We start from the raw sequence: 12,035 nt of genomic DNA on the forward strand, positions 1-12,035 counted from the left end.
AAAGTGTAAGTATTGGCTACAGAGCCTTCAAGTTGGTTGATTTCCAAGTAGTTGTCTCATAGCCAGAAATTGACAAGTAAAAGCAGTAAGGATGGGCATTTGCAAGAGAGCCAGAGATATGTGTCAGCAAGGAGATTGGTTCATCGCCAGGAAGCACCAGGTACACCAACAGCACACTAAACCAAAAAATAACAGCAACTGTGCTGTTCTAGTTTTTTTTTTTTTTTTTTAAAGATATTACTAAAGATATTATATAATTCATTGTTCTGCAACTTATCTACTGTGAATATAAAAACAATTCAGTACAAGGAAGAATTCAACCAACAGTGATTTGCCTTGATTTGGATCTGTCACCAGACTTTGCAATACCTGGGGAGGTTTGTGCACTTCCTTTGAAAATCCATTTCAGGAAGGCTATAATAAAGAGGACCTGAGCAGGTTAAGTGAACCCCATCATGGAACAGTAGCTGCGGAGCTGAAAAAAAGCTAAGTACTTATTTTTAACATTTCTAATCTCCATTGTGGAGATATTAGCTTGTAAAGTTTATGTTATAATTTATATTGTAGTCCAACTAGGTGTTACGGAGCTTTGTTTCTGGGGCGTCTACTTCTTCCCCTGCATGACATTGACCAATAGTAAGCAAGCAGCAACATACAGGGGAAAGAAGAACATGCTCCTACAACAGCACAGAGCAAGTTTCTCATAGTGAAACATATAACACAAGACAGTCTGCTCTCCTCAGTGATAATATTTATCAGAGCTGTGTGTGATTACCAAGTGCTGGAAGTACAGCAAAGATTACTAACATCTATCAGCTTTCATATCAAGGCAGTCAGAGTAGGGGAGGGGCACTACAGCAGAACTGAGCTTTGTCTCATTACAAACACCTTTACAGCTCTCCTCTCACAGTACTTTCAGCCCCTCCCCCACATAGATTGATGTTAGATGAAAGCTGCATTTTTAGTAATCACACACAGCTTTGCTCTGCTGTGGCACTTTGTAGTCACACAGAGCTCTGCAGTGAGACAAGTGAGGAGAGCAGACTGTCTTTCACTTCAAATGTCATACTGAGAAACCTCATCTAAGATTATGTAGGGCTTGTTACTTTTTATCCTCTATGTTGCTGCCTGATAATGATTGGTCAACCTCATGCAGGGGAAGAAGTACATGCCCCCAGAAAACAATCCCTGGTAACGCTCAGTTGGGCTTATTAAAAATTATAACAAACTTTACAAGCTAATATCTCAGCAACAGAGATAGTCAATTTAAAAATAAAAACTATGTTTTAATCATCTCTGCAGCCATTACTTCCTAGTATTGCCAGTTTAACATGTTAGGACTGGTGAAAGGTCCTCTTAAAATACAAATGCAAGTAAGCATCTCACAGCCATTCTGACATGGAATTACAGTACAAATACAGCAGCCTCATCTGGACCAAGATGTATTTAACAATGTATGAAGTATGTATTGTTAAATCTGGTTAACATGCCGTCATACACTTATTATACTTGCCATATGTTGATATATGGTAAATGCAAAAGATAACAATACCGTCCCTCCTTTACCATCTTCATGAGTTAGTTAGAATAGAAATCAACTACAAAAAGTGTCTGTTGTTCTGGAGGATATTCCATTTTTCATCTACTACATGATCAGCCCATTGGTTTCAATGGACCCTGTGAAATGTTTACTTTACTCTGTGGAGGACATATAGTGTCATTTGAACCGTATTTTGTACATCAGATACATCTAATCATTGGGGTTTCAAACTGTGGGACACAATATTTAGCTCATTTTGAGTGGATCCTTCTAACAAAGAGGACAACCTACGGTACTTAAAGGGAACCGCCACCAGGTTTTCCAACTATAAACTACAACCACCACCTTTAAAACCTCTTTTACAGCCTAGAAACCTGCGAAGTCCCAAAAATATATTTTAGAATACCCTTATGAGGCGCGGTCGAGACTGATGGGTGTCCCTGGTCGTGCTCAGTGACTCCTCTATTCCTGCAATCACTGTCCTTCTGCCCTGCTTCCTGTGTCCCAAGGATAAACAGTCACACTCAGAGTTCCTTTAAGTTGCAAACAATTTAGAATTTTATTTTCAAAACACCAAAATTAAATGATTCACAGCAGTTGAGACAATAAGGTATTCCAATGGTATAAGGCAACGTTTCGACCCACTGGGTCTTTATCAAACCTTACTCATAGTATAAAGGCAAGGAGAGGAAATATTTCAAATATTTCATGAGAGGTGCTGGAGTCCCATTAGGGGCTACTTGTATGCTGCATCTGGAGACTGCGGTGAATCATTTAATTTTGGTGTTTTGAAAATAAAATTCTAAATTGTTTGCAACTTAAAGGAACTCTGAGTGCGACTGTTTATCCTTGGGATTACATTTTGTGGAATAACTCCACATTCAGTCAGCACCACCATAGCAAGAGTGCGCGTCTTTTTCTTTTCTACTGCTTCCGGTGTCCTACGTCATCCACACAGCTCTTCTAATGTCACTACTGCATAGGCGTACTCTCTGCCAAGCTGAGAGCAGAGTAAGTTGGGGGCCCCGTCAGGGCAAGGGGGTTACCCGGTACCGGGTCCTGCGGTTCACAGGGGGATGTCACGGTGGCTGACCCGGTCCGTGGGACTGGGACGTCCGTATAAAAGGGAAAGGTCTTTAAAGGGATAAGGTTTATGTTCATGATGCCACCTGTGGTATTCGGTCAGGGTGACTGACGCTGCTTTAAGGGGTCCGCTGGGGTGATGTTATGGGCAGCTAGATGGTATACCTTCCCACAGGTGAAATGTATCCCCAGGGCTTCCCAGTATGTAGATGGTAGAATGGTTAAAGGTGCAGTGAAGAACGAGGACACAGGATTGCAGTCTCTTTACCTTGTTTACTGTTGGTTTCAGCAGCCACAGTCCAGGGCACCAGAAGATCACAGGGCAGGTAGAGTCCAGCCGGCTTGGAGGCAAGTCCAGAGTCCCCTTGTCCAGGTGGAAATCAATAGCCTTCCCTTGCGCTGTAGTGGTGTAGTCCCTTACTGCATAAGCTTCAAATAAGGTCCTCACAGATGTGGTGTTTCTCTCTCTGTCCCCCGTAGTCAGATAGGACAAAACCCGTATGACTGGTGGCTTGAGGTGGTTTATAGGGAATCTAGCAAGCCCCGACCTCTGAGGGGTGCTACCGTGCCTCCTGGGTGTATGTGCGGACAGGTAACGTGCAATTAGCTGTCCTGCCGGTCTCTGAAGTAAGGCATAGAGGTCCTTACTACCTCAGTGTTCCGGCTACCGGTTATCTGCGCCTCAGAAGGAGGCAGCCTGCTTGGGGCTGGTCCTCTTCTGGTATCCTCTCCTGTGCTTTGCTTTCCTGCATGCTCACCGCAATGTATTCTGCTTTCTGAAATGTCTCCTTCTGGGAGCTGCAGCTCTGGGGCATGCACAGCTCCGTGGACCCTCTGTCCTCCTCAGATGGATGTCTGGAACTTTCTGCCTTTCCCTACAGACTACCAGTTCTATATATATATGGGGAGTCACCTAGTGAATAGGATCAAAAGCTCCCCCTCATGGCCTGGAGTGTGAAAATGTTGCATGCCTGTTGTACCTGGATGCACTTATCCTTCCTTGTCTCCAAATGTAGCATCACTCTCACCGAGAGGAAAGCAATGCCACTGTGATGGGACAGACTAAACTGCATATTGGGATGATGGGATGATGGGCTGCCATACTAGACTCGACCACTAGATGGCAGCACATTTTACAAATGCAGCCCAGGAAATGACTTCTTGTAATATAGCAAGAAGGGAATTCAATGGAAATACTTAAATGAATCAGAACATCCACAGGGCTGGATTAAAGTTTAATAATAGAACCAGGGAAAAAAGATTGTAACTATATGGGATTATGTGTAGAATATCGGGTTACACACGCCTGGTGATATATCTCATCAACATCTCATAGGAATATGGGTATATCTATTGTTCTGTATGGGGTTTATGGGTGAAATATCACAAATACACATGCCCAGGAACATACTTCATCTACTTCTGATAGGAATATGGGTATAACTATTGTTCTGTATGGGGTTTATGGGTGAAATATCACAAATACACATGCTCAGGAACATACTTCATCTACTTCTGATAGGAATATGGGTATATCTATTGTTCTGTATGGGGATTATGGGTGAAATATCACAAATACACATGCCCAGGAACATACTTCATCTACTTCTGATAGGATAATGGGTATATCTATTGATCTGTATGGGGATTATGGGTGAAATATCACAAATACACATGCCCAGGAACATACTTCATCTACTTCTGATAGGAATATGGGTATAACTATTGTTCTGTATGGGGTTTATGGGTGAAATATCACAAATACACATGCCCAGGAACATACTTCATCTACTTCTGATAGGATAATGGGTATATCTATTGATCTGTATGGGGATTATGGGTGAAATATCACAAATACACATGCCCAGGAACATACTTCATCTACTTCTGATAGGAATATGGGTATATCTATTGATCTGTATGGGGATTATGGGTGAAATATCACAAATACACATGCCCAGGAACATACTTCATCTACTTCTGATAGGAATATGGGTATAATTATTGTTCTGTGTGGGGATTATGGGTGAAATATCACAAATACACATGCCCAGGAACATACTTCATCTACTTCTGATAGGAATATGAGTATATCAATTGTTCTGTATGGGGATTATGGGTGAAATATCACAAATACACATGCTCAGGTACATACTTCATCTACTTCTGATAGGAATATGGGTATATCTATTGATCTGTATGGGGATTATGGGTGAAATATCACAAATACACATGCCCAGGAACATACTTCATCTACTTCTGATAGGAATATGGGTATATCTATTGTTCTGTATGGGGATTATGGGTGAAATATCACAAATACACATGCCCAGGAACATACTTCATCTACTTCTGATAGGAATATGGGTATAACTATTGTTCTGTATGGGGATTATGGGTGAAATATCACAAATACACATGCCCAGTGTCATGCAGCGCTCGCCCCCGGCTTCTGCAGCTCGCCGGGTGCGCGCGCGCGGCGCATTCAGCTCTGCGCGTGCGCACATCTGATTCCTCTGTTGGCACTCCTTCCTGTCCTCTCCGTCATCCTGGAGGACTGTAACCCGGAAGTAGCTCTCACGCTGGTATATAAGCTGCTTCCTGCTGCTCCTCTGTGCCTGATGATCATTTGTGTTTACAAGTGCTTCTGGTCACCTGTGGTCTCTGTGCGTTCCTAGCTTTCTGACCTTGGGACTCCTCCTTCCTCTGCAGTACCTGCCTGATTTTCCTGTGTTCCTGCTTTGTTCCTTCAGTTCCTGTTTCTCTGCGGTACCTGCCCGGCTCCTATACCATTTCCTTGCTCCCGTCAGCCTCTGTGTCTCCATATTGTCTCGTCAGCCTCCGTGTCTCTGTAGTATTCCCATCTTCTCCCTCGTCTCAGTAGTTCCTTGCCATTCCCTCTGTTTCCTCCGCTGTTTCCTTCGGTCCCTGTGTTCCTGCAGTGTACCCTTCTTATCTCAGTCGACCCTCCAGCTTCCGTGGCGATAGTCCCTCACGGGCCTGCCCCTAACGCTCCCTGTATAGGGGGCGGTCCACCTGGTCAGCTCGTCCGAGAGGGGTTCGTCGTCACGGTCCAGTGGGTCCACTCTCCGTTGTCCCTGTTTGAATCCACTCTCTCAAATGGGACTGCACTCGGATGACATCTGAGTGCAGCCTGATTCTTACAGCATCACACCCAGGAACAAACTTCATCTACTTCTGATAGGAATATGGGTATATCTATTGTTCTGTATGGGGATTATGGGTGAAATATCACAAATACACATGCCCAGGAACATACTTCATCTACTTCTGATAGGAATATGGGTATATCTATTGTTCTGTATGGGGATTATGGGTGAAATATCACAAATACACATGCCCAGGAACATACTTCATCTACTTCTGATAGGAATATGGGTATATCTATTGTTCTGTATGGGGATTATGGGTGAAATATCACAAATACACATGCCCAGGAACATACTTCATCTACTTCTGATAGGAATATGGGTATATCTATTGTTCTGTATGGGGATTATGGGTGAAATATCACAAATACACATGCCCAGGAACATACTTCATCTACTTCTGATAGGAATATGGGTATATCTATTGTTCTGTATGGGGATTATGGGTGAAATATCACAAATACACATGCCCAGGAACATACTTCATCTACTTCTGATAGGAATATGGGTATATCTATTGTTCTGTATGGGGATTATGGGTGAAATATCACAAATACACATGCCCAGGAACATATTTCATCTACTTCTGATAGGAATATGGGTATATCTATTGATCTGTATGGGGATTATGGGTGAAATATCACAAATACACATGCCCAGGAACATATTTCATCTACTTCTGATAGGAATATGGGTATATCTATTGTTCTGTATGGGGATTATGGGTGAAATATCACAAATACACATGCCCAGGAACATATTTCATCTACTTCTGATAGGAATGTGGGTATATCTATTGATCTGTATGGGGATTATGGGTGAAATATCACAAATACACATGCCCAGGAACATACTTCATCTACTTCTGATAGGAATATGGGTATAACTATTGTTCTGTATGGGGATTATGGGTGAAATATCACAAATACACATGCCCAGGAACATATTTCATCTACTTCTGATAGGAATATGGGTATATCTATTGTTCTGTATGGGGATTATGGGTGAAATATCACAAATACACATGCCCAGGAACATACTTCATCTACTTCTGATAGGAATATGGGTATATCTATTGTTCTGTATGGGGATTATGGGTGAAATATCACAAATACACATGCCCAGGAACATACTTCATCTACTTCTGATAGGAATATGGGTATATCTATTGATCTGTATGGGGATTATGGGTGAAATATCACAAATACACATGCTCAGGAACATACTTCATCTACTTCTGATAGGAATATGGGTATATCTATTGTTCTGTATGGGGATTATGGGTGAAATATCACAAATACACATGCCCAGGAACATACTTCATCTACTTCTGATAGGAATATGGGTATATCTATTGTTCTGTATGGGGATTATGGGTGAAATATCACAAATACACATGCCCAGGAACATACTTCATCTACTTCTGATAGGAATATGGGTATATCTATTGTTCTGTATGGGGATTATGGGTGAAATATCACAAATACACATGCCCAGGAACATACTTCATCTACTTCTGATAGGAATATGGGTATATCTATTGTTCTGTATGGGGATTATGGGTGAAATATCACAAATACACATGCCTAGGAACATACTTCATCTACTTCTGATAGGAATATGGGTATAACTATTGTTCTGTATGGGGATTATGGGTGAAATATCACAAATACACATATCCAGTAACATATTTCTTGTACTTCTGATAGGAATATTGTTATAATTCGTATTCTATATGTGGATTTTGGGTCACATATCAGGAATACATACAGTGGGGCAAAAAAGTATTTAGTCAGTCAGCAATAGTGCAAGTTCCACCACTTAAAAAGATGAGAGGTGTCTGTAATTTACATCATAGGTAGACCTCAACTATGGGAGACAAACTGAGAAAAAAAAATCCAGAAAATCACATTGTCTGTTTTTTTAATCATTTTATTTGCATATTATGGTGGAAAATAAGTATTTGGTCAGAAACAAACAATCAAGATTTCTGGCTCTCACAGACCTGTAACTTCTTCTTTAAGAGTCTCCTCTTTCCTCCACTCATTACCTGTAGTAATGGCACCTGTTTAAACTTGTTATCAGTATAAAAAGACACCTGTGCACACCCTCAAACAGTCTGACTCCAAACTCCACTATGGTGAAGACCAAAGAGCTGTCAAAGGACACCAGAAACAAAATTGTAGCCCTGCACCAGGCTGGGAAGACTGAATCTGCAATAGCCAACCAGCTTGGAGTGAAGAAATCAACAGTGGGAGCAATAATTAGAAAATGGAAGACATACAAGACCACTGATAATCTCCCTCGATCTGGGGCTCCACACAAAATCCCACCCCGTGGGGTCAGAATGATCACAAGAACGGTGAGCAAAAATCCCAGAACCACGCGGGGGGACCTAGTGAATGAACTGCAGAGAGCTGGGACCAATGTAACAAGGCCTACCATAAGTAACACACTACGCCACCATGGACTCAGATCCTGCAGTGCCAGACGTGTCCCACTGCTTAAGCCAGTACATGTCCGGGCCCGTCTGAAGTTTGCTAGAGAGCATTTGGATGATCCAGAGGAGTTTTGGGAGAATGTCCTATGGTCTGATGAAACCAAACTGGAACTGTTTGGTAGAAACACAACTTGTCGTGTTTGGAGGAAAAAGAATACTGAGTTGCATCCATCAAACACCATACCTACTGTAAAGCATGGTGGTGGAAACATCATGCTTTGGGGCTGTTTCTCTGCAAAGGGGCCAGGACGACTGATCCGGGTACATGAAAGAATGAATGGGGCCATGTATCGTGAGATTTTGAGTGCAAACCTCCTTCCATCAGCAAGGGCATTGAAGATGAAACGTGGCTGGGTCTTTCAACATGACAATGATCCAAAGCACACCGCCAGGGCAATGAAGGAGTGGCTTCGTAAGAAGCATTTCAAGGTCCTGGAGTGGCCTAGCCAGTCTCCAGATCTCAACCCTATAGAAAACCTTTGGAGGGAGCTGAAAGTCCGTGTTGCCAAGCGAAAAGCCAAAAACATCACTGCTCTAGAGGAGATCTGCATGGAGGAATGGGCCAAAATACCAACAACAGTGTGTGGCAACCTTGTGAAGACTTACAGAAAACGTTTGACCTCTGTCATTGCCAACAAAGGATATATTACAAAATATTGAGATGAAATTTTGTTTCTGACCAAATACTTATTTTCCACCATAATATGCAAATAAAATGATAAAAAAACAGACAATGTGATTTTCTGGATTTTTTTTGCTCAGTTTGTCTCCCATAGTTGAGGTCTACCTATGATGTAAATTACAGACGCCTCTCATCTTTTTAAGTGGTGGAACTTGCACTATTGCTGACTGACTAAATACTTTTTTGCCCCACTGTATGTGAACAATTTTCAAAAAGAATGATTTTCCCCGATCCTTTAGGAGTGGAATACATGGCATTATCTGTTGCCTTGTATTCCTCTGGTACTGAAGGGGTTAAATTTAGGGAAGATGTTTTCCCGCTATTTTTTCTTAGGTCATGTCAACAAGGTGATAGGGCTAAGTGATTGGTGAGTGGGTCCAGCCACTCAGGGGTCAGTTGTAGGGCAGACAGTATTTTTTGCCCTGGTGACTGCCCCCTGATTGGTCTGGACTTTGGTTACTGGGTAAGTGCAGGGTGATACAAGTGGCCAGCGCCAGAAGTGTGTGTCTGTTCTCTGGCGCTGTCATACCTGGGAGCTGCCCCACCCTCCCTCCCCTATTTTATGCGTTTAGTCACGGCCGGGGTTAGTCGTCCAGGGATCTGGATGGACAGGTAATTTTGGTTAACGGGCTTGAGCCTTATGGCTAAGCTGCGGGTTGATAAAGGTTTTAACTTGGTTTTTAATAAAGTTGAAATATTTATTGGTTTATACTTAAATTTATGAGTTTTTAATATTTTAAATATTTAAATTAAGGCCATGGCCAATTGTTTTCCATCTAATCAATGTGTCGAGTATGTTGTTTCTTGCGCTGTTTAGATAAAGGTTGGGGTAATGTATAATGCTATGTGAGTTGTGGCAGGTTAACCACAGTAATGATAGTTGTTGGTTGCTAGGAGGCCATATGGACACCCATCCCAGCAGCATAGGGGTTAATCTATTGGGTGCGTCAATTTGGACACTGTTGGGAGGGTTATTTGTTGGCCCTATGCCCTCACAGCAGTATCGTGCATTGCTCCAGGAGGGAGCCGGACCCGAAAGTCTGAAGGATCCCATGCAGGCGAGAGAGGCCTGTGGGCAAGGAAAATTATTGGGGCATGGGGTCCAAAAGTGTTTGAACAGTGCTGTAACTGAGCCGTATCTTTTTCTGTTTAAATAAACCTGGCAGGAGCCAGAATTACCTTTAAAACCCATGTGAAGTGGCTTTAATTGAAGAGTGCCATCCGCCTGGAGACGCTAGCGGCCATCCCGAGACTGAAGTTGTCACAGGGTATAAATATTTTTACTGGGAATTATGTTTGAAATACAATGAATACACATGCCCAGTAACATATATGATTTACTTCTGCTAGGAATATGGGTATAATGGTTCTTTGTGGGTATTATAGGTGATATATCATGAATACACATGCCCAGTGTCATATTCGATCAATTCCTGGTAAGAACACGTATGTGTACAATTATTGTTTTATATGTTGATTATTGGTAAAATATGATGAAACATTTAATTAACTTCCGGTAAGAATATGGGTATATTTATTATTCTATATGGGATTATGGTCAGAATGCCATAGATATACAGATCCTGTAACCTATTTGCATCTGACAGGATTACATGTCCATTGACTTCTCCCACCCCTGGGAGATGTGAGCCCTGGCATCATAGGTCTTTGACCCAGTGTTCCCACCTCCTTATTAGGCCGGCCATGTCATAGAGATGAGCAGTCTTGCACCATACTTCTTGCTTATATACCTATATTATTCTCAATACATTGTTCTTTATAGGATGTTGGATCTTTTGCAGGATTTTATTGGTTACTTAGGTTTGTTGACATCAATAACTTTTAATGGAGATATATAGAATTTTTTTTAAAAAGCTTTTAATAAAATAATAGGTTTTATCTTAACAAAAATATTTGGAAATGGAACATGTATTTTAGCGTATACTGGTCTCTAGGTTAATACGAAGGCCATCATAACAAATCCAACAAAATAGCTTTCATGGAACAATAAATGATCCTGCTTACGTTCACATGTCTGATATAGGACTCGGTATTGCTTCTTCGTCAGTAGGCAAGGCATAATTGAATCTTATGTGCCTGTTTTCCATCCAGGTTCACTTGAATGGGAATGGAAACTTTCATATTGTTCCCCGCTATACAGGGCAGATTTTTTATATTTTTTTGTGTGTGTTGTTTTTTTTTTTTTTGGTGTGTCTGTGGGAAAAAGATGAGGGTAACGTATACAGTCATGGCCAAAAGTTTTGAGAATGACACCAAAATTATATTTTCACATGATCTGCTGGCCTCTGGTTTTTATTAGTGTTTGCCTGATGTTTATATCACATACAGAAATATAATTGCAATCATATTATGAGTACCAATAGGTTATATTGACAGTTAGAATGAGTTAATGCAGCAAGTCAATATTTGCAGTGTTGCCCCTTCTTCTTCAAGACCTCTGTAATTCTCCCTGGCATGCTCTCAATCAACTTTTGGACCAAATCCTGACTGATAGCCGTCCATTCTTGCATAATCAGTGCTTGCATTTTGCCAGAATTTGTTGGTTTTTGTTTGTCCACCCGTCTCTTGATGACTGACCCCAACTTCTCAATGGGATTAAGATCTGGGGAGTTTCCAGGCCATGGACCCAAAATCTCTATGTTTTGTTCCATAACCCATTTAGTTATCACCTTTGCTTTATGGCAAGGTGCTCCATCATCCTGGAAAAGGCATTGTTGGGCGCCAAACTGCTCTTGGACGGTTGGGAGAAGTTGCTCTTGGCGGACATTCTGGTACCATTCTTTATTCATGGCTGTGTTTTTAGGCAAGACTGTGAGTGAGCCGATTCCCTTGGCTGAGAAGCAACCCCACACATGAATGGTTTCAGGATGCTTTACAGTTGGCATGAGACAAGACTGGTGGTAGCGCTCACCTCTTCTTCTCCGAATAAGCTGTTTTCCAGATGTCCCAAACAATCGAAAAGGGGATTCATCAGAGAAAATGACTTTGCCCCAGTCCTCAGCAGTCCACTCCCTGTACCTTTTGCAGAATATCAGTCGG

At 41.8% G+C, this 12,035-nt stretch overlaps 1 protein-coding gene across 3 annotated transcripts in view; it reads right to left on the reverse strand.

Annotated features, from left to right (window-relative positions):
* The window catches only part of FLACC1 (flagellum associated containing coiled-coil domains 1), a 194,640-nt gene that overhangs the window by 30,400 nt on the left and 152,205 nt on the right, over window positions 1-12,035 (reverse strand). The window lies entirely within an intron of this gene.

Source organism: Ranitomeya variabilis, chromosome 7, assembly GCF_051348905.1.
Source record: "Ranitomeya variabilis isolate aRanVar5 chromosome 7, aRanVar5.hap1, whole genome shotgun sequence".
NCBI lineage: Eukaryota > Metazoa > Chordata > Amphibia > Anura > Dendrobatidae > Ranitomeya > Ranitomeya variabilis.